The 26,527-nt window shown below is 37.6% G+C and overlaps 1 protein-coding gene across 2 annotated transcripts in view; it reads left to right on the top strand.

Annotated features, from left to right (window-relative positions):
* The first annotated feature begins 6,305 nt into the window (after positions 1–6,305).
* Positions 6,306–26,527, top strand: part of LOC127467540 (uncharacterized) — a 284,446-nt gene continuing 264,224 nt past the window's right edge. Inside the window, exons 1-2 of one of the 2 annotated variants that reach the window (XM_051779616.1) lie at positions 6,306–6,466; positions 6,712–7,002. The gene's annotated coding sequence lies outside the window, so the exon portion shown is untranslated. Of the gene's footprint in view, positions 6,467–6,623; positions 7,003–26,527 lie in introns of those variants that run through there. The other variant, XM_051779617.1, reaches the window with a different exon arrangement.

Below are 26,527 nucleotides of genomic sequence, written 5' to 3'. Positions count from 1 at the left end.
CAGCAGGTATCCTCTGCAGCCCCTGGAGAGACCGTTGTGGATCTGGTATCCACACTGCAGCCTGTGGAGGACCCCACGCTGGAGCAGGTGGATGTTCTCTGAAAGAACTTCAGCCTGTGGATTGCTGACACAGGAGCAGGTTTATCCTGAAGGACTGCAGCCTGTGCAAAAGACCCTCACTGGAGCAGGGAAGTGTGTGAGGAGGAAGGAGCAGCAGAGAGGAGCTGTTACCGACTGACCACAACCCCTATCCTTCATCCCCTCTGTGTCATGGAGGATGGATGCAATGAGTTAAATTTTCCCTAAGTTGAGTCTGTTTTGTCTGTGATGGAAAATGGTGAGTGATCTCACTGTCTTTATCTTGATCCATAAACTTTTTCACCTTATTTTTTCCACCTTGGCTTCTTCAAGACTAGTTTTGTTTGAAAGGTGAAGGTAAACTCTGAGGATGAGATTTGGTATCTTAAAACTAGGCACTGACTGCCTTTTAAAGTATGGGTTGCTATCCATGCCTTTTCCATATGTTGGGCAGCAACCATTCAGGACTCATGGTCTCCCATCTTGGGAGGCCAGATAGCATTAGGCTATTTAACACTAAATACAGACCACCAAATCCTGCCCTGTTTGCTGGTTTATAAGGTGCAATGTCTGTAGTATCACTAATGAATGGAGGTTTTCTGTGCTGTAGGGGAAGTGGTGGAAATTCCTTGTGTAACATGTCAGACATACCTGTCAGTAGCCATCCTTCACTGCCTTGCTGCTTTCACCCGGTAGCCCAGACTGACATTGTCTCCCTCAGAGATTTCACTTGCGGACTGAGGGGACTGTCATCTTGCTCTTGACATCTTGTACTTAGTGTTTAGACATCTTGTGCTTAGAGGACTTCCTAACTTCGCATTGTCTTTCAAATACAGTGTTTGTTTTCTGTATTTGAGGAGAGTTAACCTGAGGTTACAAAACAGTTGGCGGATAAGTGGAGTTACAGCTGGGTAGTGTAGGCTTTCTGCTCGACTACTGGCTGCATGATTTGCTGAAGTATTACCCAAAACAGGTAATTAAAAGTAGACTGTCACGTTCAACATAGATTAAGAAATTCCAGATGTGTCCTCGATGTAAATTTTTAACACAACAAAAAATCTTCTGTGATGTAGATGGGTGTGTTCACTCCTCTGTGTAGCAATGCGACTTCATTATGAATAAGGGGGATGATACAATTGAATAAATTATTATCTTTGTCTCTGGGTCCTGGTAATTCAAACATTCAACAATATCATAGCATTTACTGGCCTTCAGATAGACCCTCTTACTCTATCTTGAGATGAAACAACATGTGAAAGTAGATCCATGGTATGGCATGGGGTTGTTTTGGTCCTTGTATCAAATGATAAACCCCGGAGTGTTTGCTCTTGGAAGTGAACATTTATTGAGGTTTAGTTAATGCACATGCAAGAAAAAGAAATAAAACTATGTTAAATGAGCAATTTAGTTCTGTTAACTCAGTTACAGCCACAGCTTATGGCAGGCTGTGAATGTACAAGTTCAGGTACTCACGTAGTAACAGCACATGTAACTTCACACAGAGAATCCTGTTTCCAAATAAACGAGATATGGGTAAGGGCAATTAGGTTTGTGGTGGGTGGAGTACTGCAAGGTAAAAGTACTTACAGCACCATAACTACTGTGGAGAACTAGACACTTAATCGTATGTTTACATGCCTCTACAATCAGTTTAATTAAATTACTGTCAAAAGCGTATCATTCAATTTTTCCTCTTTAGGAGGACTAAGTACAGCCCGAGGAAAGGATGAATTCTGAATAAGAAGAAGAGGCAACTGAGTTGGAAATTAGGGTTAACATAACCCTAAGGTAAGTTTCTTCAAGGGGTAAATGAAGATGAGTTTTTCGCTAGAATGGCACATGCTTTTAAGTGGCAAAGACTTTAGGCAAACATTTTTTTATGTATTCTTAAAACAGATTTGTTAAAAATTTTCCTAAATGTGACTTCTCAGGGACATTTAAAAAGGGCAGTCAATTTTACATCAGGTAATTTACATAATAAATGAATAAGAATATTAAAAATTGGGAAAAGTCCCCAAATAATATACAAAATGCTACATGTACACATGAATCTACCAAAAAATAGTGCACCTTTATCTGCTTTTATTAATCAAGGTTTTAAAAGTGTATGCTCTGTATTTATTGTGCATGTAGCCCAGCAAAAATTCTTGGAAAATATGAATTAAAAAACTGGATAAAAAATACTATAACTATTCCCACATAGGGTTGTTTGGCCGAATATTGTAACGAAAGATATAATAGTGGAAATCCTTCATTGAATTGCAGTCTGTGTTTCTGTTAGTGCCATCATTGCAGAGTAGTTTACAGCTAAACTGGTTTGGCCCTGGACCATGAATTTCCAAGTTTTTAACACAACAGATATTAAATGATAACTAAATGTTTCTTACTGAAATGTTTTTACAGACCTTATATTTTATATCAGCCCACTACTAGTCTGGTGTTGCCCCAAATTTAAGTAGTACTCTTGAATGCTACATTTTTCACCTCTTAAGACATCGTTGCTTTTCCACAGAAGGTTACAAGCCCAAGCCTGGAAGGCTCTATTCCATCATCAGAGCATTTGGGATTGTTAGAGTTACTAAAACAAAAGAGATCAGGTCAATTTTGCATCAGGTCCTTTACAAAAGCAAAGTGTTTGACATCTGCATTGTATTAAGGCAGTGCAGTTAATGGGAACTCCTGTAGTGTATGATTGAGCTGCCAGTTCTTGGTAGTGCTGAAAGTCAGACTACCTGCTTATTTAGGATCTAAAATTTCAGGTGTGTGGTACTTTTCTGGAGTGAAACTCATAACAGGGCCAGAGTTTAAACATGGGTGACAGAGCCTGAGTGTTCTTTGAAAATTTGAACCATAATTCATAAGCTGAAGATGTAGCAGGTAAATACACCAAATATCATCATAATTAGCACTGTTGACATAGTATGGTGTGTTCTGGGAATTTATAAGAACTTGAATAAAGGGCTGAGGCTGATATTACTACATGCTATGAAAGTACAGAGCAAAAGATGATAGTTTGTCAAGAAAACAGCAATTGAAATTATAGAAGGGTGTAGAAAACTGATGTGGTATATTGTGCTATTCTAGAATAAGAAACTTTAAACATAGATTTTTTTTTTAACTATTATCCATTTCACTTTATGCCAGTTATAACAAATCAGATAATCTCTTTGCTGAAATTTCGTAACGTATACTGTTGTTGCAAGTGTTTACTCTGCTGGAATGAGTTTAAAAAAATGCAGTACGGTAGAGATTATAAAATCAAATGAAAACCTGCCCATGTTTAGAGTTTTGTGATTTCATTTACTTCAATTCAGTGCTTGAAATTTGTCAGGTTCATTGCTATGAACAAGAAAGATATTAATTTTTCTCTCTCAGTAAGCACAGAATACAAAATTACATATTTTCTTTAAGCAAACCTACCTGACATTCTTCCATGAATACTTGAAATTTTCTGATGTTACCCTGTAACAAAAGCTTCAAATCAGCACTAATGTACTTGACATTATGGAGTGGGGTTCTTGAATAAAGGCCATGCACAGGTTTTTAAAAGGTTCATACCTTAAAAATTATATCACTGTTCTGCTCTCTAAATAGCAATGAAAAAATAAGCAATGAAGCTTATTTTTGTGCTGTATGATGTCATAGCACAGACATTTAAGCTAAAGGGAAAAATTAATAATTAGCTTACAGATTTACAGTCACTGGAGTTTGAATTTTAGGTAAAGACAAACACAAAGAAGGTATTTGACAGCTTATTCTTTTGACAGAGACTGTAACAGTGATCTGGGTGGAGAAATATGTTTTAGGTAATATTGCTGGCTTTAAATAATTTTTTATCGCTTATTTTGCTTTGTTTTTTTTCTAAAGAAACCCAAAAAACAAAAAACCCCAAAAGCAATTTCTTGTGCTTATTTTTAAATGTAATTTCAATATTGTTAGTTGAATTTACAATGATATCTTAGAAAATATCTATCAGCTTTTAAGTGCATTTTTTAGAATGTAATATATAATTTCTGTCATTACAAAAATGTTACTGCGTGACTGTGTCGAAGGGCTACAATTCAAAGAGATATATAGTATACAAATGTAAATTAAAAAAACAACCCTCTTTTTTGTTCTTTTGAGGAATATTGAATAGACTATTTTGTGAAAACTGATATACAACAAGGCCTGTCAAACATGACTATTACAGTAAAATTTTCCTTGCAAAAACTAAATATTTTCACCTTGCTATCTGTAACATTAGCTTTATCAAACATAGGAAAATGTAGGGAAAAGCACACATCTACAGGTAATGTTATCTGGCTATTATAAGGAAATTTGGACTGTTTTGAATGATGGCTACCAGAGAGATAAACAAACATTTAAGAAATTATTATACTAAATGCAGAAAAGGGACAAGGTTACAGTAAGAGTAATGTGTTTATTTATATGAAATTGTTATACAAATCAATGTGCTCTATGTTTATGGTATTGCCTGAATTATCTTTCCTCTAGTGGCTTTTTTTTTTTCTTTAAAAAACAATAGAACCTGAAAGTCACTCAGAGGATATGTTTTATGAGGTTTGGAAAACACGCGGTTCTAATAAGTTGCATAAAAAACCCTGTGATAATGAGGAACACCAGCTTTCTTGGGAAAGGCATAGTTCCCTAATTCAGAGCAGGCATTAGAATATGAAATCAAGGTTTTTAGATATCAGCCGGAATTTTCTTTCCTCTCTGATTCATTAGTATTTTTGTGCACTCCTGGATGAATACGTCCTAAGCATCCTTAAACTGAAAATGGTCTCTAATGCAAAGGCAAAACTTGCAGAACATTGGGCACCAACTGGAAAAGGATTTTATTTCAGCTACCAGTGGATGATTACTAATAACACAGATTTACTTTGCCTTCGTGATCAGAATACTTACATGCTTTTGTAAGCCGTCTACCCAGAATTTATAAATAGGAAAGAAAATAACCCTCGAAAGCCAAACAACTTCTTCTCCTTGTCGCCATATGCTGCATCTTTTCCCCCTAGATTTTGTATACTCTGTGTGCTGGAGAATAGTGTCTTTTCTTTTCATGTTGCTCTGTCGGCGGTCATAAGAGCTATTCTCTTCATGAATATGTAAATCCCATGCATAAAATCAGAAAAATTAGCATGGCGATTCCCATTATAGAATGTGCCCAATTATGTCTGTCTAATACGTGAATAGTGATGATTTAATCTTTTGGCTATACGAGGGGATTCAGGTACAGTTACGAGAGCTGCTGTAATTACAGAGTACCCAAACACACAAGCTTGGTGCGTGCACATGCTGGGGGATCATCGGGCTTTAATAAGAGCTGGGCATCTGATGCCTGGCTATGATGGAGTGCACGCAGATTCATTTACAGGCGCTTTCTCTGATGGGTAGTGACAAGGGAGAAAAATGCCCTAGGTCTGCAATACCCTTCCCCTTACTAGCTGAGACTCATTTGCATCCGAAAATTTTTATTTTTTTTTTTTTAGTTCCTCCTCAATGCTTACAATTAGAACGGAACAAATAAAAGTTTGGATAAATAAAGGGAGAAAAAATGGTGACCGTGTTTGCTGGGCGTCCTTAACTCACTTGGTTTATCAGGAATGGGTGTTGGAGCGGGGGGGGGGATGAGAAGGAAGGACATGCAGAAAGCAAAACCAAAAAGGCACCACCAGCAACTGATGCATTTTTGTATTTAAATAAGCAGGCATGCTCATGCATATTTATATGACGTGCATGCCTATGCGCCGCTCTGAGCAGTGGCTCTGCGGCTCGGCTGCAGTAATTAGGCTGATGTAATTATAGCAAAACAAAGCAAGCTTAGGCTGATATTTATTTTTTTTTCCCCATGCAGTGGGAACATTAAAGACATATGTGTATTCCAGCGTAGAAAAAATGAACCTGCACCGCTGTCAGGGGCTAGGAGGACAGTGTGGCCAGTGCACCTATTGTGTCACTGCTGTAGAAAGCAGCTTAGCGATTGGCCACTGTCTGCAGCACATAATACTGACTGGTTATAAAGGACTTGTCTAGAGGAAAGCCTGTAGGTACTCCATTGTCTGGCAAAGTTGATATGACTGCATTCTTTTTGCAGGGGGTCAGACAGCTGAACTGTAAAAGCTGCACAGATTTTTTTTTTTTTTCTTCTTCCTCTGTCTCTGTCTCTCTCTCTGTCTCTTCCATACAGCATTTTTCTTTCATGCCCTGTCTCAGTTTGCATAGTTAAAGAGAATGCTAATTAAGATCCCTTGTCTTAACCTGAAAATAATGACTTGGATGTAAATAGAAAACTGGCGATAGTTTAAAATATTCTTGCGTAGCACCAAGATATCAGTTACCATTCTAGGGGAAAAAAGGAAGAATTAATTTTTTTGTAATCAAGGTAAACAAAGAAGAGTTGTTGCTTCTCTTTCTTCCTTTCTTTCATTCTTTCTTTTTCTTTTTTTTTTTCTTTCTAAGCCAATGATGTTGTGCTATTGCAGATCAGATAATATTTTATTTCAGAAATAGTGCTAGCTACATAATTTAAAAGTCCACAAATCAGTTGCAATTTAGTGCTTATTAATCCTTCTTAGGATGTAATTCAGTGAAAGAACTGATTTAAAAAAATTCTTTTCTGTATTATAGACGGATCTAACAACGCAGTCTGGGCTCCGTGCCAAAGGCTGGTATTTCACAGCAGCGACCGCCTTACAGATGAGCTGTGGGAAGCAGGAGGGAGACTCTCTTAGGGTGCCACTACTATGGAGACACAGCTGGGCTGAACAAGATTTGCTTCAAACGACAACAAGAGAGACAGAAAGAGTCTGGTTCGACCGCTGCCCAAGCAGGCAGTAACCAGAAGAGCTAGCAGCCAATCCGGCCATGCTGCACTGTTCGAAACCAGCTCTACATCCCAGCCAATCAGTGACATCACTGGTGAGAAACTCATTTACATCATGCAGTAATGAACTTTGTTTAACGTATCCTTTTTTCTTTTCTTTTTTTTTTTTTTTTTCCCTCACAGAGATTAGGTCCTCCATTAATTATTCTGCCAGCATAATTTGAATCGCTATGCAAAACGGTGGCTACAATTTCTTGATTTTTTTTTTTTAACTATGTGCTGTCTCTGCAGGTAACCATGGGCATTGTTCCATTTTTTTTTTTCTGTTGGCCCCATAAAACCTTTAAAAGTGTCTATTATTTAATATTGTGCATATATTTTTCTTTCATGTCTGTTTGTCTCCTTGTAGTCCTTACCTAATGTGGTACTGCTTCCTCCAGTTATAGCCTGAGATTACCTTTAGCTGTCTTGAAAGGTAAAAAGGGTGTTGGTGCAGCATCGAGTTTGCATCTTTAGCTACCATCACGGTCTAAGTACTTATTCTAATGCTTCAGAAATCATTTCACTGTGGCCGTTTTACATATCTGGCTTTCTCTAAAGGTTCTTACGTGCATCTGTTACAACTGAGTGAAGTTCAGTACTGTTATATTTCATTCTTCACCACTTTCAGCCAAGATGTCATTTTATTAATGAATAGAACTGAGATCATTTCTGAACAAATTTCACCCCCTTCCTTCCACCTCGACACAATGCACCTGATTTGCATCCATTTACGAGAATAAATGAATACAAGAGCCAGTATGAAAGGAAGTCAAGGGAGAGCTTGCATACTGCTTCAGGGTATGTTGCAGCAAAGCGAAATATAGAATTTTTGTTTAGCTATTTCTATTTTTACTTATAATGTGCTTAATCTACACAGAAAAGATTAGATCTCAGATTGAAAAACTATTATCTAGCCAGCTTTTAATATTGGGGAATAGGTTTGGTGTGGCTTTTTTTTTTTTTTTTAATAATAAACGTGCAAATTTTCTTGAGATGTGTTCAATTATAAATGGAAAACATTTTGGCAAGCCAACATTGTGTTGAACATTTGGATTTAGCTCTTTGTGAGTAAAGTAATTTGTTGTGCGAACAATTTAAGACCAGCCTAGAATACTGTGGAATGCAGAGATTTCAGACTGCATAATCTAATGAGGCAAGGTTTTGCTCTTCAGTATTCTAATAGCTGAAACAGAATCAGATATGAGACAAATTCAATATTGTGTTATTAAATTAAAGCTATATCTGTTGCTAGTGGGCTTCAAGAGGTCAAGTCTTTGGTAAAGCAAAATTTTATTTAAGGAAGTAGCCTGAAATAGAATTTTTGCGACAACATGCTAACTTCCCCCCTCCACGCACACAATAATGTACAATTTGTTTATGGTGCTTCAGTTATATATTGATCTTTCTAGCCACTTTGAAAAACAGAGGATTTAAACACTAAACCATAGCTCTTTCAATGCATGATGCATTCCATCATCCCATCATCAGTATTCTGTGTGCGGCTGTCCTGATTCAGCCACGAGCTCCCCTGCTGCAGATCCTGTAATTTGAATCATGCGTAATAATATATTATCCTACTGGGGGCCTTCCTTCAGTAGGAGAGTGGTTTTATACCTTCTGCTATAAGAGAACTGTTGGCTCCTTGCCATCTCGTAGCCATTATTCATGGAGGCAATCAAGATAGTCTTCCTTAAGGAATAACATCTGCACAACTGCCTGTGCCAGAAATATGCAGCCTCCCCTCACGTTATAAATTTGGTTTTCTTGGAAGCAGGAATATTTGAGAATACCGGAGCAGAAAAACTGGACATTTACAGGAATTCATCAAAAGTGTGTTGAATGTGCCATGTGCTGAAATCCAGGCTGTGAGGACATTTGGAGTGGCTAACAGAGGCAGAGGAGAAGAAAATAGGAGCTGGTGGCTGTTCTGTGGTTCTTGCTAATTTTTTTCCAACTCATGTTATTGGCTTAGCTGATGATTGGTGCTGTATTAAAAATGTGACGTTTGCCTTGCTGACAAGGTAATTTCCTAACTCGAATGCTGATGGGATGGTATCAGTTGGGACTAAAGGTGCATTTCCCAAGTTGAGAATCTAACCTTATTTGGTGCATTCAACAGGATGTGTTATCAGTTAGTAGTGAATTAAAAACAGATATTGAAAGGGACTAAGAGTGTAGAAAATATGACCATTTCACAATGAAGTAGCAAATCCCAGAAATGCAGAATCTGAGAATATGAATTGTATTCATACAACATGAGTTGTATCTGCTGATAAAAGCTCTGTAGGGCATCCAGAGGTGAATTAAAGGACCTGCATGGGGGCAGATGAAGAGGAATCCCAGATCTGTGCAACTTTCTCATCTCTAGGATGTACACTGCTGCCAATGTAGTGGCCTGCTATTTTCTTTCATTCACTTAAATGTCATCCCTAAACCCCCCAAAAAATATGTCCTGAGATCTTATTTTTAAAAATATTCTTTTTGTGTAAGCATATAGAGGAGTGGAATTTTTTGTCATGTACAAACTGTTTGACCATCCCTGTTAATGATAACAGAGTTGTTTCTGATTTAGGGAGGTCTTGGGGAGAAGGAGAAGAGGTCTGATTTTGCATGTTCATCTCATCCTGGAGCTTACCTATTCCTGATTGAAGAAAGTCAATGCAACTGTAGTAACTAATCCTACACAAGCTGTGTTTATTTTGGTACTACTGAGGTGTATAAAGAGGGGAGAGTCTTCTTGTTGTCATCACCTCTTGTTTTACCTTCTGGAAAACAGAAATGAGGTCCATAACCTATTTGATAGTCAAAAGTGCTAATATTTAGGAACAGAAATTCTTCTCAGACTAAAAGAATGACAGTTAAACAGCGTTCACCTGGTGGCTGACTTTTAAAGAATCTTCTTAGAGGGAAGACGTGACCTCAACACCTGAATAATCTGTCATATTTAAAATACTGACAAAAAAGATTGGTATTCTTTACAGAAACAAGGGAAGTCCAGTAATGTGGCCTAGAAATAAGCTAAAATTGCCTGTTAAGGCAAACAGGTTGATAATTGGGGCTTAATCCCTGATTCACACCACCTAGGAGGGAGGAAGAGAGCTTAACAGGCCATTGATACTCCATTGCAGAACATTCTCCATATAGTCATTAAGTTTTCAATAATAGGGTTCAGTAGGAAAAACAATACAAAAGAACATAATGATTTGATGGATCACAGGAGGACAAATCACCTTTATGACAGCTGAACTCTGGCATGTGAAAACAGACTAAGCAGAGAATGGCATTTGTCATAGTTCATCCTATTTAAAAGAAGAGTTATATCACTCTGAAGGATGAGCCAGCAAATAACAGCCACTGGAAATAACATATTTCTTTTCTACTTCTGTGAATAAACACATCGTACTTGGTTCTGTTTTGTGCTAGAATTTCTGCTCTCAGATGAAAGTCCTAACAGAAAGTCCATTTCATGGATTTCTTCTTTCAAAAGCCTATTATTTCAGTAGCTGATGTTTCCAAGTAGGACAGCTATATGAAGAGGGTATAGATACTAAAAGTTGTTTTCTGCCATTACTTAGTGTATAAGCAGCCAAGTTTTTGCAGTTCAAGTTGTACTGTTTATAATGAAAACAATGAGACTGGACAGCAAAGGTGACACTAATAGTGAATTACTGCATTTAGATTTTTATCTTTAAGAGAATATTCCTGTTTCCTCAAATAGTCAATACTTCAACAAACAGTTTCATTCAATCAGTTATTAGAATTAAGGGTGACAATGCTAGGAAAACACACTGTCATTGTTTAACCCCAGCCAGCAGCCAAGCCCCATGCAGCTGGTCTCTCACTCCCCCACCAGTGGGATGAAGTAGAGGTTAAGAAGGGTAAAAGTGAGCAAACTTGTAGCTGAGACAAAGAAGGTTTAATAGGTAAATCAAAACCCACATGCACAAGCAAAGCAAACCAAGGAATTAATTCACTCGTTCCAGGATGGTGGCAGGCAGGTGTTCAGCCATCCCCAGGAGAGCAGGGCCCTGTCACGTGTGATGGTGACTTGACAAATGTCATCACTCTGAACAACCTTCCCTTCCTCCTTCTTCCCCCAACTTTATAGGCTGAGCAAGATGACACCATATGTTAGGGGGGGATGGCCCTTTGGTCAGTTGGGGTCACCTCTCCTGGCTGTGTCCCCTCCCAGCTCCTTGTGCACCCCCAGCCCGCTCGCTGGTGGGGAGGTGTGAGGGGCAGAAAAGGCCTTGGCTCTGTGCAAGCCCCGCTCAGTGATAACAACAACATCCCAGTGATATCAACCTTGTGTTCAGCACACTTCCAAAACACAGTCTCATACCTGCTGCCATGAAAGAAATAACCTCCACCCCAGCCAGATCCAGCACATGCACTAAGGAACCAATGACAATGTTCCCTCTTAAAAACCCTGTACATTCACTTTTTTTTTTTTGCAACCTACTACATTAAGTTGGTTTTAATACTCAGGTGTAAATCAAGACTAAAATACCCTGTGTATGTTTACCTAAAGGCAAAGGATATTGAGCTATGAAATACACTTGTTTCCTTTTAAGTCAACAGCAAAAGGGTAGAAATGGTAGAAAGCTATAGAGAAATGCCTGCCTTGTTGAGTTTGGTCTAAAAATCTAGAGTAGTACCTACATACACATTTCACTTGGGCATATGAATGTTCTCTGAGTAAGGATTTTTTATGATCCTGGTTTTGTTTTAGCCATTACTGAGATACATACTCGTCTAAGACTGTGGAGGAAAGAGCTTATTTATGGGGTACTTTAATACTGAATCAAAATACGATCTTGGGTAAACAGGTTCAGTTGGTATTTTACTGTGACACTTTAGCTTTCCTCACTTTAAATTAGGTTGGGGGAAATGGAGTGTGATGGCTATTCTCTGTGTGAGAAAAAGCCTGGAAGGGACCAAAAACTGTTTTCTAGAAGCAAGTATAGAAAAAATGGTGAACGTGGATGTAGGAGTCATCAGGTGTTCAAGGTCAGCCCTACAATAATTTAAGGGGTGATACTGAAAAAGGGGCCATTTCTGGACCTAAATGCTGCACTAAAATGTCTTCATTTTACTGGTGTCTAATGGGAAGGGAGTTGAGCAGTGTGTGTTGGAACTACGTTACCCTGAAGGCCATCGGACAGGGGCTTTGATGTGCAAGATGGTAAACTGCTGACTTCTGAGGTTGTGTTTTAATTTCTTCATACAGTTGTTTTCATTTTCTGTGTTAAACATCAACATTGTATTGCCCTTAGTGAAAAATTTTGGAACACAGGCATGTTTTATTAATTCATCTATAATTTTTCATTTTATTCCTGCATTTATAAAAGGAGAAAGCATCTTGCTATTAGAAAATCCTTAGCCTGATAAATTTAAGACAATCGTTTTCGCAGAGAGAAACTGAGCTCTGTGTTACTATCCAGTAGTTACAAAATTAGGCACTAATACTTTGTTATGAAAACTATCACTTAATATTTTTGGGAACTGTCTTTAGAAAGATTAAAGAAATCACACTGAGTGAAGTGAAAATTATAGAAGAGTACCATGATTTATAACAGCTTATGATTGTGACCTCATTTGAGTTCTTGAAGAAATAAAAACTGTCTCTGAAGGGCTGATATAGAGAACTGTCTTTGCCAAATTCATAGGTCAGAAGGCTGGATTGAGGAGGGGTTGGATTTCTTTTAATGTGAATAAACTAGTCCAAGAGACCCGATGACACAGACATTTAAAAAAACCCCTTAGATTGGCAATAGAATTATTAAAGAATATTCTGATAATCTCAGGCAATGTATAATCATAAAAAGGCATAGAAGTAAATCAGAGTAACAGAATAGTACAGTTCTGATTAGATATGAGCTGTAGCATGAACCAAGTTACCTTGGTATATGGAAACAGGCTTGCTTTGTTAGCAAGGTATGAGCTAATTTACCTTTGCAGATAGCCTAATTAGCTGAGATAGATCCCTGGTGTAGTTGAGATAAATTCAGTTTCACCAGATGGCTCTACATTGTACAATATATATCCAAAATGGCTAAAGAGAAGGTCACAAAAACCATACGAGCCAAAATTAGCTTCAAAGTTGAGAAACAACCCTCATTCTTGAAATTCCAAACTATCATCAGAGTGACTGGAATGGAAAGGAACTTTCTTCATGAGAGACTGTATTTGATAATTACTTTATGTGACATGCACAGACTTCCCATACTGACTGGCAGTGTCCTTATTGTGGCAGAGTAGACATTTTGTGCAGAATTTTACCTGTAAAAAGGTAAGTGCAAGGCTTTAACTCCGAGGGCAGAAAGCTGGAACTGAATCACCAGGGAACTTGACTGTGCTGCAAAAGGCTATCAGTGCCAATGTCATTGTTTCTGAATCTATTGCTAAACACATCGAAAGCATTTTTACACTAGTTGAATCCTTGATGTTGAGTGTTTTCTTGCCTGGAAATATGTTTAATAAGTAGTATGGAGATAGATAGAAAAATGTCCTGATCATAACCTGCTCAGTATCTCACAAAATGTAATCAAGTCTTCTTGTCCACTGCAAAGAGAAATGGGTGGGTTTTTTTGTCTCTAGATCTGTTCATCTGTTGGTGGTTTGGAGGACTCTGAGAGGAACAGGAAGCTTTGAGCTGAGGCAGCAATATGAGCTTGACTGACCTCTAATATGGGGTTGTAGCAAGGAAGCAAGGCTTGACTGCTTCTGTTATTAGCTGCTTCATCCTTAGGATTAAACTCTACCCAGACACTAAAGAATCTAGGGGATTATTCTTTTATATACATCATGAAGGAGATACAGATTATGGGGCTGTCAGGCTTTGAAGAGAACAAATGGCAATGAGAAACATATTTAAGTCATTTTGGACTTTCCAGGGAAGGTCCAGGAGTGGTGTTCAGTCCAGGGAAACCTGTAAGATCTGTCTTGAAAAACCCACTGTAGCTCACATATAACCATCTGATATAGTGTGCAGAATATGTGACGTTTTGCAGCTGGTAGATTATGTTGGGGGTTTATAATTGTGCTGGTTGTGCAATGAAAATTACTGGTTCTGTAAAATCTGAGCTACCTTTGGGTAATGTTTGTTACCAAAAATTATCAAGTTTACACAGGCAAGGAATGGAAAACTATATTCCACTGGAGGTCAAGTCATCTCAAAAAAAAATTAAAAAAATCACCTAATTAAAGGTTTGTTTCTGGACTGACAAAGCTGCACACAGTGGGTTCCATTTTATTGTGTCATGTTATCAGGAGAATAGTTGGGCTTCTTTTCTTCTTTATGAGCCGTGCTTAAAACAAACAGGAGATATTTTCACATATACACACACATGCACACACAAAATGGTGCTATGGAAATCTTCACCACGGGACATTCCTGACAAAAAATTACCTTTGTTCAAAAAATTACCTTTATTCCAAGAGTGTTCAGTCAAATGTCTGGATGAAAAATCCATGGAGAGCTGTTAAACACATTGGTATTACCTCTAACTCAGTAAATCCTTGAGATGTGAATTGCTGCCGGCTAGGAAGTTATAGCAGGGAAGTATTTCTGTTTGTGTGTCCTTACTTTTTTCTCTTAGGCATTTACTGTCAGAGATAGGATACTGGACTCTGATGTGTTCTAGTACATGCATTACTTGGTTCCCTGAGGTGCTAAGTATGACCCCATTTAAATTTTCCTCAGTGCAGTCTTTGGGAGTAAATTGACTTTAGCTATAATAAACAAAATACAGTTGAGCAGATGGTATATGTACAAAAATGGAAACAGCAAGCCACTAAATTGTTCTTTTCAGGTATTACATTGTGATAATAAAAAAGATAGAGGAATTTTGATGGTGCATGAAATAAAGCTTGTGGAAACACTGTAGTCAGCTGAAACAAGATATTTTGGTTTCTTGAATGTTCAGAGGTGCTTGCCATTTATCAGCAAAGTTGAAATATATCTGCATTTTTAAATCCTTTTGGAATGTCCCGTTCAACATCAAGCTGCTATACTTTGACCACCTTGGTAATACAAGAAAATCTGAAATGGTGAAAAACCTTGCTATGTAAAAATTTGATATTTTGATAATTTTCAGTAGGCTGCTCTATGAGCGTAAGGCTGTATTTCGTTTTTCTATTAACTGAAAGATACTGTCCTGACCTAAAGCCTGCCCATCAAATACCTTTGAAACAACAACTGTGTGTGTGAAATAGCTGCTTCTTAGGTTTCCATTAATTTCTCCCACAAAATTTATGCTCTATGGCTGTTTCCTGTAGATTACTTCAATTAGTCTATGATTTTTTGTGAGAGGCAGTTATAATGGTTTGAGTCTCTAAGTTATTAACATATCATTCATTGTAATACATGCTACATCCTGAAAATTATGTAGATTTACTGTCCAAGCAGAATGGGCTAAGTACATGTAAATGTACATATTTTTAGTAAAAGCTCTCATTGTTAAACCAGCTGCTTTAATTGGTCTACAAAACATAAATTATTTCCTTTTGTTTCTCATCCTGCAAAATATGGACATAGAATTAAGACTATGATAATGATGATTGCCATGCTGGAAAAGATATTTACATTGTAAATAACACCCAAGCACTAGTTGAATCTGAAAACAAGAATATAAGGAATGACAATCTGTTGGTGTTTTGTAACAACATATATTTCCATTTAAGTCACTGAACAGCAACAAAGTGCTAAGCGTTGCTTCCATAGTTTTTAGAAAGTTACAGTGATCGCACAGACCTGGAAAATTCTGGAGCTTAATGCTTCTGTGGAAATTTTTTTAAATAGTTGACACGATGTCATTGTAAAAAATTATAATAATTACATTTGCAATATTTTTATGAGTTCTTTTTGAAGACACTGTGTGGTTCTGCTCACAGTCCAAATTTTGGAGCCAACATCAACATGAATGTTGATATGAATACAAACCATTATTTTGATATAGTTACATGATTTTATTATGCATATTCATTTTCTGGCATGTATTTGGAACTATATTAGTGTCTTTTCTAGGAATTTTTGCTTAGCTGACTAAATAAAGACCTGCCTCTCAGCAGTTTTTTCCTATGCCATTCTGATATATATCTGAAATAGCTTTTATGTATGGCATAAATGACTAATATTTCTTTCCTTCCTTTACTTACCTGCTCAGTCTCCTTTTTGGCTTAGCATCATTTCTTTTACAGCAGTGTCTATGTAATACAAAAATGTATGTCTTCGTTAAAATATGTCCACGAGAGAGACCTGGGTACAAATTTTGTGCACCTCATAACCAATTGCTTCATATCCCTAATAGTTACACTCTCCTGACTGGTAACTTCATTATTAATTTTCTCTCATTTCTTTTCACAGTTCCTGTTACCTATATTGATTATTATTAATGTGACTTATTAAAATTTTTCCAAGACTTCTTCATAACTTTCACCTCCTCATGCCTTCCTACCAATGTAGCTATTATTTGGATCTGGATGTTCATTATAACAATCAGAGCAATGTTTTGATGTCACTGGAGGCCTAATCAGAATTAGGAGCTACTGTTGCACAACAATTATGAAGACACAAACCCTGACCAGATGACCAAAAAAAAGAAAAAAAACAAAAGCAGCATGTATCAGAATAGCATATAGTAGTCTTATTATTTATTGTTAGTGCAAACTCTGTCAGCTTCAGTAGATAAATACCACTTTATTTCTTTAAAACGTGAACATTGTCATGTTGTTGAACATTAGCATCATAAAATAACATGTAGATTCTTCTATACAATAATGTTAATACCTTGTCTCTATAAGTGGTGTTATTTTGCTCTCGTCAAAAGTTTTTTTCTAAATAATCACACATTGCTTAAGTAGAAGCATGTAAATCAAGGATGTTTGACTCACTGTGCTGAAGGATACAGAATCACCTATGATCAGAGATCTGTCTGTTCATCTCGACTTTTATATTGTATTTTCTGATCTGTGTCAGTCAGGTGAACTCTTATAAGGTGGTACAAGCATATATGTATAAAGCATCACTTTAAAGAATGCAGCCAGCCATAAGGAAACACATCCTCTACCGTATTTGGGAAAGGTAGACTCACAGGAGGGAATGGAAAACACAGAACTGGTTTTTAAGCACTTAGCTCTTGAGATAATCTATTTATCAGTTCTTTTCCAACTTCTGTGTATAGCTGGTGAATTAGACAATTTGTTCTCCCTCTGTTTTGTACTCCATCTATTTTAAACTTTGATAGTAGCAAGTTTATTTCCCACTATACTTAAAACAGTTCAGCCCATTGGTTCTGTCCTCTCTGTTTTATTTGGTGGATAATTTTCAGCAAGTCTCTCAGCGTGCATTTTCATGCCCTTTCCATCCAGTGCAAGAGAATTAGATGGATTCTTAAGGGAGCTAAAGTAACCCTTCAGATTGGTTTTGTTGAGGTAATTCACTTCCTGGTGAAAAAACAAAACACCAACCAGGAAATACAGGAGCATACTTGGATTCCTTTTTCACTGGGATAATCCTTGAAAATAAAGCTTTGTATGATGTAAATTTATGCAGAATCCTAGAACTAAGTGCACCTGGTAAGCAATAGGCAGCAAGTCAGCTCAGGAAGAAGCATATATATTGTAGGCAGATGTCCTGTGAATTTTTTACTTAATATGGAACAGTTTATTTGAGTGACCTCCGAGGAAATGTTTGAGAGAAAGAACAGTTTGTATCACCAGTCAGTTTGAAAAGGTTTGGTCGTTTTTTTGTCATATCTTTGACCTGGTTATCTGAAGCATCAGCAACCTCTTCCAGTATGCAAATCTCATAGTTAGATGTTTTCTCTACTACCTGTGTTAACTTCTGTTGAGCTGTTCCTACATGTTGAACTTGCAAGGATTCACACTCCTTTCTTGCTTCTTATACAGAAACGTGCCTCCAGATTCTATAGCTTACCCTCTTTTGTTAGCTGCAATATTCCTTGATACACAGGCAACCTTAATGTTTGTTTTTCCCTACTTAACTCTGATAGGCAGTTTAAGCTATTGTTTATACTTTGCATTTTTGACCAGATGCTAGAAATCCTGATAAAATCCTATGAATCTTTAAAAATATAATAAATGAAAGTACAATTCTAGTACTGGTGGTGTGGTTTCCTGGTTTAGGTAAATAAAACGTTTTAAAGGACTTAGAAGATTTCAGTTGGCTGCACAAAATACACTTGCGTGTGTTCGTATTTATTTGAAGAGATAACGTATATTTGGTATTCATTAATATCCATTCCATCCCCTCCTTCTCAGAATTGTAAGTCAGTTGTTCTGCATCCTTTCTGTCCAGTTCAGGGTCTTTTGGGATCTTGGAAAATGAAACATTCTTTAGAGGAATTATCGTAGAACCATGGAATGGTTTAGGTTGGAAGGGACCTTAAATATTATCTCTTTCCAACCCCCCTGCCATGGACAGGGGCACCTTCCAGTAGACCAAGTTGAGCCCCATCCAGCCTGGCCTTCACACTTCCAGGGATTGCCTCAGTCTTTTTTGAACTCACTCCTTGTCAACCCTCTGCTTTGCAGTGTGGTGTTGAAAAAGTTGTTCCTCTTCTGTGATAGTGTCAAATGTGTTCAGTGACTGTTTATTACAGCAATGCCTGACAGACATCTGTTAGGAGGAAGAAACCAGTGCATTTTGCTAAATCAGCTGTTGAATTTGCCTTGCCCAATCAGACAAGAGGTTTCAATATCGCTCATGAGACTGCTGGGAAGTGCTATTTAGAAAAAAAAAAAGGAGATGCTCATTTTCGCAGCTCCTTCATGGCTGTGTGTAATCTTTATAGCAGCACCTAAATGCATTAATGACTTTCACAGATGAGTTTAGTTCTCTGGTGTTATTACAAAGATGATGCAGTTTGGTAGCTGTTCCCTGGTGGGTTTCCCTGTTCAGAGATGAGTTTTGGAGATACCATCAGGTATTGCTACCTTCTGTCAGAGGAAGATTACTGGTTTTGCTTGTGCTTTTTGCTTGTCTTGTGTGTTGTCTTTATTTATGTTGTGTTCTTATTGAATTTACTGTTATGGATAGTTGGTGAATAACCTTTAACAGTGTTTAGAACTGTGTCTCCATGTAGACTTTTATAGTTATGTATAGAAATATATTGTATCTAGCTCTTATATTAAAAATTATATTGAGGAAGGATATTTGAAATGTAGGGGATTTTTTTATTGATTATAATATTTAGGTTCTTTAATAATATTTAAGAAAAATACAAGTGAAGCAGGATCTGGTATTGAAGATTTACCAAAAGCAGTAATTCTGTTGGGCAATGTAGGATGAGGGTGTTTTGTTAGGGGAATCACAGTCAATAGTTCTGTGATTTGTTGGTTTGGCTTTTTTAATTTAGTGAATATAGACTAGAAAAGCAGTTTAAACTTGACCTGTGACAAGAGACCAGGTACAGATGGAAAGTGGGTGAACACCTGCAGGGGTATGGCACAAAAACCTAATCAGACTTATGTTTGGCAGGAATACTCTCTATGTTTTGTGTCATGCTAAGAACTTCTTAGTTTTCATTTCCTGAGTTGCTCAGTAGTACAATACATTGACTTGAACTGTTTTCTGTCAGCATAGTCCTTGAAATCTTTAGCACCAGCATTTTCCTGGGCTATGCTGGCCTTGAAATAATCCTAGAAATTTTCAGGACCCTCTTGGGCATGAGAGAAAAAACTGAATTTATAGACAGCTTTTTAAAAACCAAACAAAAAAATGTACTCAAAAACTCCCCAAACCTGTGTTATGATGAGCTACAAGAATTAGTGGAAAAAATTATAAAATAAAACAAAAAAATAAAGTCAAGATAATGCCTTTGAGTGACTTGCTAAGATTTTTCCTTCCAAAAAAAGACAGAAACAAAAAAAATTCAATAAGCTCTCCACTTTTTATGAGAAATTTGGGCCAAAATTAGAATATTGGGGCCTTTTTATAGATACCAGGTGGCAAGGTAGAGTGTATCTTTACTAGAGATACATTTATTTATTTAATTGTCATTTACTATTTCAGCTTTTATCTTTTCAGTCAGAAATGGGGTGTGTTTTGTCCAGTTCTATTATATTGAGATTAAAATGTGAAGGGATTTCTAACACATATTAGGAATCTTTGGATCAGTTAATGTAGCAGATTTACTGCCAAATAATACCTTTACGGCAAGTACTTCAGTTTGAGCTAAGAATGAAAGGGATATATTCCTTCAGAAAGAGGGGAAAGTATTTCTCTTTCAGTACTGTGGAGCATTTCGGATGAAGCACAAATAATTATATATAAAATATATAATAGTTAACACATTATAATTATTTGTGGGGTGGTTTCAGTTATGAAGGTACGTAGTAAACCAGTGTGGGAAAGCAGCTGAACTCCAAGGCCTCTTCTACACATGGGTCTATCACAGGTAGACTTGTGGATTAAAATAAAGGATTGGTGCATGTGGAGGTAATGTTATCTGTATGTAAGAACTTTGACTTCTGGCTTCCTTGTTCTGCCCATTCTACTGTTGGAGTGGCCTGGAAAAACACAGCGTTCATGATTACATTTAATTTCTTTTGGAAAGTTCAACATAACTGTGAACCAGCTTTTTGAGTGGTGAAAACAAATTGTGTTTCTCATATAAGGGAGTGAAGCTCACAGAAGAGATCGGAGGTCAAAAGGTAAATTCAACTTCCTGCAGCAAATATTTTTTGATCCGATTGCTGTTCAGGAGATGAGCACAGCTTTCTCTTGCAATGCACATTGAAGCAAGAGTTGTCATCTAGCTAAAAATATCTATAAAACCTTTACCTTTTACTGCTTTTACTTTGTGACTTTATCTTTTGTGCTTTGTTCGTATTTGAAATTTTCTGTGAATGGGTCACTCCTATGTTGTACAGCAAAAAAAAAAAAAAAAAAGGGAAAAGGATTGGGATGAAGAAACACGATTTGGTAGGAAAATGATTACTCAGTAATGTAGAAAAAGGGTTTGGGAAGAGATAAAAAGAAAAATTTTCACCAGAAATCAGAACTACTAGCTAAGTAATAGTGTCAGAGTTGGAAGTAGTAAAATTATTAATTTACATTGTTTTGGAAGTTGTTTCCATTGATTTAGTCATAAACTTTCCTAATGGACTCTGATTCTGCTGTTTTCACTACAGTCCCTGACTCTAATTAAAGCATGGGAATTTGATTTTGGAACCTGATTGTTACCTTGAAGCTGTTCTTCTGCACTCTGCTAATGGTTTGTCAAAATCTTCTTCAGTGTGCTGAACTTTGCAAAAAATCTTGTGAGAAGCAGTTCCTTGTTATGGGATTTTGGCATCTGTTCTCCATACTTAGGAGCAAAAAGTGCTGAGACCATGAAAAGAAGCTGGCAATCAGGTGAGGTAAATGGGAGGGAGACACATTTTTCTTATATAGAGAACATCCCTCTTTTCCCCTGTGTGAGACATGCAAACATTGCTGGCAATAAAATGGATGTTTCAGCAAAGCACCCATGGACTCTCTGTCTCTGGGGGCACAAAATTACCTTCTTATGTTCCACAGGTGCTTCTTCCATCACTGTCAGTTAATATAATTTAGCAAGCAAACTGTGGAACTTTGAGGTGTCTACAACATTGATGGCAGTTTGGTAATTTGGAGGAGTCTTTGTTTTGTTATAGAGGGTCATGCCTTCGAAAATACTTCTCTTTCTCTCTCTTATTGTTTTTTGCTCTTGTTAAAAAGAATAGAAGAGGCAGGGAGATGAAAGTAGTGGCTTAAGACCAAAAATGCTTTTAGTTTTTCCTTTCTTCTCGAGATAAGAGACTGAATAAGTACTATTTATTTTCCAGAATAGAAATCATAGAATGAATCGACTTTTTTTTTTTTCTTTTCTGTGAATCCAACCACTATAGCCTGTAATGATACCGTGGCTTTCCTGGCTGGGTCCAAAGTTGGGTTTAATTGCTATTATGGTTTTTTATTACTGATTTCACTTTTGTTTGTTGGAGTCACAGATTTTTTGTATTTACCAATGAAAGGGTGCACGAAGAGATCAAAGCAGACATAAGAGATTAAACTCCTGGTCTCAATTAAGTAAAACAATGCACATATTATCACTAAAACTGTTTTATTTTCTCCTCTTTGATTTGCTGTACCTAATTAGTTATAATGTACAGGCAACAAAAATCCCCAGCTTTTATTATTAAGCTTTGTAAGTTAGGGCCTTACTCTACCACTTCATCTCACTTTGAACAGTGCCTTTACACAAAAGTTATTCTACTGTTGCGGTGATTGGGATCACTTATGTGGCAACAAAGGACTTGGGGAATGAGGATGTTTGATTCCAGACTTGAATAGTGAGATGAGATGCTTTGAAAATGTTTAAGTAGGTGGGTAGTGTGGCAAAGATTTTACAGATGTATCCAGCAGAAGTTAAAGCACTCGTTATTTGAAAAAGCAAAAGATAAATGCCTTCAGCTTGGAAAGGCAACATGATACCCGTTCTTGAACGCTTCCAGCATTGGTCTCGCTCTGTTTGTTCTGAACTGGGGATCCAGCTGATGATCATTGAAATCAAACAAGCTGTCCTTCTCTTCACATCCATAGCGGGTTGAACACATTATGGAAAACCTGTTATGACAGTTGTAGTCATCTGTTACACTTTTGGAAAACGGAACATCTCATTCTTCTGTCCCTTCTCGTGCGTGCCCGTAGGCAGACATGTCATTCCACTGACTCGAACTGCCTTGTACCTCCCTTAGCCATTCAAGTTTAACTGGCTGCTCGAAAACTTTCACTGCTAATGGTGGCTATTTAGAAGTGTGATGGACTGATAATTAGAGTTGTGCAGGCAGTGTTCCCTTTTAAATCTAAGGCAGGTTTGGTTGAAGTTTAGCTGTCTTCTGCCATGCTTACTAGCTGTGTGAGGCTTTGATTTAGGGTCTGTCAGAGGTGGAGGAGTGTTTTCAGTTTGCTTTGGTTTCTTTGAGAACCTTTGGCACCATTCTTGGTTTCTTGGATTTTCTTTCTAAAAACACCTTAGTAGCTCTTGAAATATGTGCTGAGATTATCGTCCTTTCTAGCTCTGAATTTAATTTGTGGTGAAAACTGATAAAAGTGATAAAAATACAGACCTTTATTGTTAAGATTTGATAGTAATGTAGAAATCTCTCCCAGAACTGTGGCAGTTTTAGCTCAATCTATGGGGTTAATGTTGCTGGTTTTGCCAGGTGTCCTGGGGATTCGTTATGGGAAAAGAAATCCAACTTTATATGCAAGTCTGGTGATAGAATGACTTAAACATGTGCTGGAAGGGGCTATAACTAATATGCCTGGAGGTATTCCCCTTGAGGTTCAGACTGCCCTACAGCTATCCTTGTTATTATATACCCTACTCCACTTAGGATTCCCATTTTCTTCTTGAGGTACAAAATCAAGTTAATTTATAGTCTTTCTGTTTATGCATAATCATGAAGTTTTGCAAATGAAATATTAGAGAGTATGATAGGTCCTCAGAAAATCACTGCATTTATGAGAAAGAGTTTTGACATGACTTCTTTAATTATGTATGCAAGTAATATGCATTGGGAGAACTGTCATGAAAACTGAAAGCAGAATGAACTGTTAACATTTCCAAAACAGTTATTATTTAAGAAAAAGGTAAAAAAAAAGTAACCACATGCAATTTAATTTTTTCAAGGGGAGTGTGTGTAGTCCACCAAGAAAAAATAACATGCAAGACAAAAAAAAATCTCCTAATGGTCAAGTTGGGTCTAGTGAAGGTACTGGCATACAGTAATCTTTCTGCCTAACAGGTTCTTAGTAAAAGAAATTAAGCTCTCCTACTTTGATTTTTTCTTAATATTATTTGAAGGGTTTGTATGTGTGTGTTTATCACATGGTTTTGTAATACACAAACCTTTTCAATGAACTGAATCCTTACATTCTAAAGTTTTCCGTGATTGCAATGGCTGGGCCTCTTCTTCCTCTGACAAATTTTCAGATCAGGAGCTATGAGTCTTCTACCTTTTTACAGACTCCAGAGGCATTTCACAACACTTGGGTAACCCTTGATTGGGCTTACAGGATTGTCTTAGTTTGATGTGGCTGAACCATAAACTAACAGGCATGAAGTCTTTGTTCCAGAAGAAATCATTGTTATTTTAAACAGTGTAAGGAATAGACTAAAGTAGTATATTTCCTTACCTCATTTCATGACACATCTCAGTGAAAAAGCCAGAGTTGATTATGGCACTTAGAAGTCTTCATTTCTCTTTGCTAGTGTCTTCTGGAACATGGTTTCTCCAGTCATAATCCTTCTCCTCTCTTTTTCAGAAAAAGCAAACCATCACTAATCCTCACTTTAGAAATTCTAGTCATTTTTGTTGGATGACCTTCTGACTGGTCTTATCACATGATAAAAAAATAACTAATTGTCCAATGTATTACCATGCAACAAAAAATTGGGAAGAGATACTACTACTCCTTGTATCCCAAAGGATATTTAATTAATTATTCAAAGAAGCTTTTCTCCAAACAGTATTCACCAAGATTTAATGTTCCCAAGCTGCCAACCCTGTCTCATTTTTCCTGTGGTGGAAATGTTCTATTGGTTTAATGAGAAGTTCACAAAGACAACACAGGAGACGAATGTGTTTCGTTCTAAAAGGAGTTCTCAGTCAGATGCAGAGACACAGAACTGATGTGGTCAGAAAAGTCAAGCTGTCATTAAGGACACCTGTATGAATATGTATGAACACTTAAATGCCTCTATGCAAATGCAGGCAGCATGGAGAATAAACAAGAGGAGTTAGAGACGCACATGCCTGCGGGGCTGTGATCTTATTGGCATCATGGAGATGTAGTGGAATGGCTCCTATGCCCAGAGTGTTGGAATGGAAGGATACAAGCTTTTTAGGAAGGACAGGCAGGGCAGAAAAGGAGGGGGTGTCGCCCTTTGGGTCAATGACCAGCTGGAGTGGGTGGAGCTGTGCCTGGGGATGGATGAGGAGATGACTGAGAGCTTATGGGTCAGGATACATGGGAGGGCAGGGACAGGTAACATTGTAGTGGGGTCTGCTGCAGGCCACCTTACCAGGAAAACCGAGTGGATGAGGCTCTTTATAGACAGAGAGGAGCAGCCTTGTGTTCACAAGCCCTGGTCCTCGTGGGGGACTTCAACCACCCCAATATCTGTGTGAGGGACAACATAAGCAATGCAGGAGGTTCTTGGAATGTGGTGATGGCACCTTCCTTCTAAAAGTGATAGAAGAGTCAACGAGGAGTGGTGCTACCCTGGACCTTGTGCTCACCAACAAGGAGGGGCTGGTGGGAAATGTGAAGCTCAGGGGCAGCCTGGGCCGGAGTGATCATGAAATGGTGGAGTTCAAGGTTCTCAGAGCAGCAAGGAAGGGACACAATAAGCTCCCTTCCCTGGACTTCAGGGAAACAGACTTTGGCCACTTTCTTTTAAAGGTATTTACTTGGTAGAGTACCATGGGATAAAGCCCTGGAGGAAAGATGGGCCCAAGAAAGCTGGTTAATATTCAAGGATCACCACCTCCAAGCTCAGGAGTGGTGCATCCCAAAAAAGAGGACGTCAGGCCGAAACACCAAGGAGGCCTGTGTGGATGAACAAAAAGCTCCTGGACAAACTTAAATACAAAAAGGAAGCCTACAGAGTGTGGAAGAAAGGACAGGTAGCCTGGGTTGAATACAGAGAAATTGTCCATGCCACCAGGGATCAGGTTAGTAAACCTAAAGCCCTGATAGAATTAACCTAGGGACATCAAGGGCAACAAAGAAAAACGTCGTATATAGGTGTATCAGGGAGAATATGGGCCCTCTCCAGAAGGAAGTGGGAGAGCTGTTTGCCCAGGACATGGAGAAGGCTGAGGTACTCAGTGCCTTTTTTGCCATGGTCTTCATGGATTTACCCCAGCCTCACTTTCTTTTTTAACTGTAATAATATTTTAACAACTGTAGCTCTTATGACATTGCAGGTACTATTCAAATCATCTGCATAAAATGTACCAACCAAACTGCTTTGAAATAACATGCAGCAAATTAAAGGAATTAGTATAGAATACGGCTGCCTGCCAATGAGTGTTCTCTGGCTTCTACATCTCATTTTGAGACATATAAATTGTAGTGTTTTTGTGGGAGTTGAGCCTTCCAACACTTATGTGTCAACAGGGCACTTTCCTGATTAACCTCCATTTGCTCAAGAGGAAGACTCCAACATTGACCACCACTCAAACTGAATATTTCATATACTGATAGTAAAAAAAATAACTACTAAATCTCTTCCACAGTGATCATCAATCTGTGTTCTGGATTACTCTTGTCCTAAAACAATTACTCTCTTTATATGCTACTCCTATCTAGGCAAGAACTCAAACAGAGAGAGATAATGCCCAATAAAGTCAGAAAGTTCCCAATAAAATAAATCTGCTCTACAGATTATTTTTGGCTCATTATGAAGCTGCATATATTTCAAGGTGTGACTGTTGTCAAAAAGAGTGCCAACTAGAAAAGTGAAAACTATCTTGGTCTATTTTAGACAGTTAAATTTGTGTGATAATGTTTGTTGTTAT

This window comes from Manacus candei, unplaced genomic scaffold (assembly GCF_025592945.1).
Source record: "Manacus candei isolate 608988 ecotype Guabito, Panama unplaced genomic scaffold, ASM2559294v1 h1tg000014l, whole genome shotgun sequence".
Taxonomy (NCBI): Eukaryota; Metazoa; Chordata; class Aves; order Passeriformes; family Pipridae; genus Manacus; species Manacus candei.
Note: the sequence above shows the minus strand (reverse complement) of the source record. Positions and strands in the feature narration are given on the sequence as shown.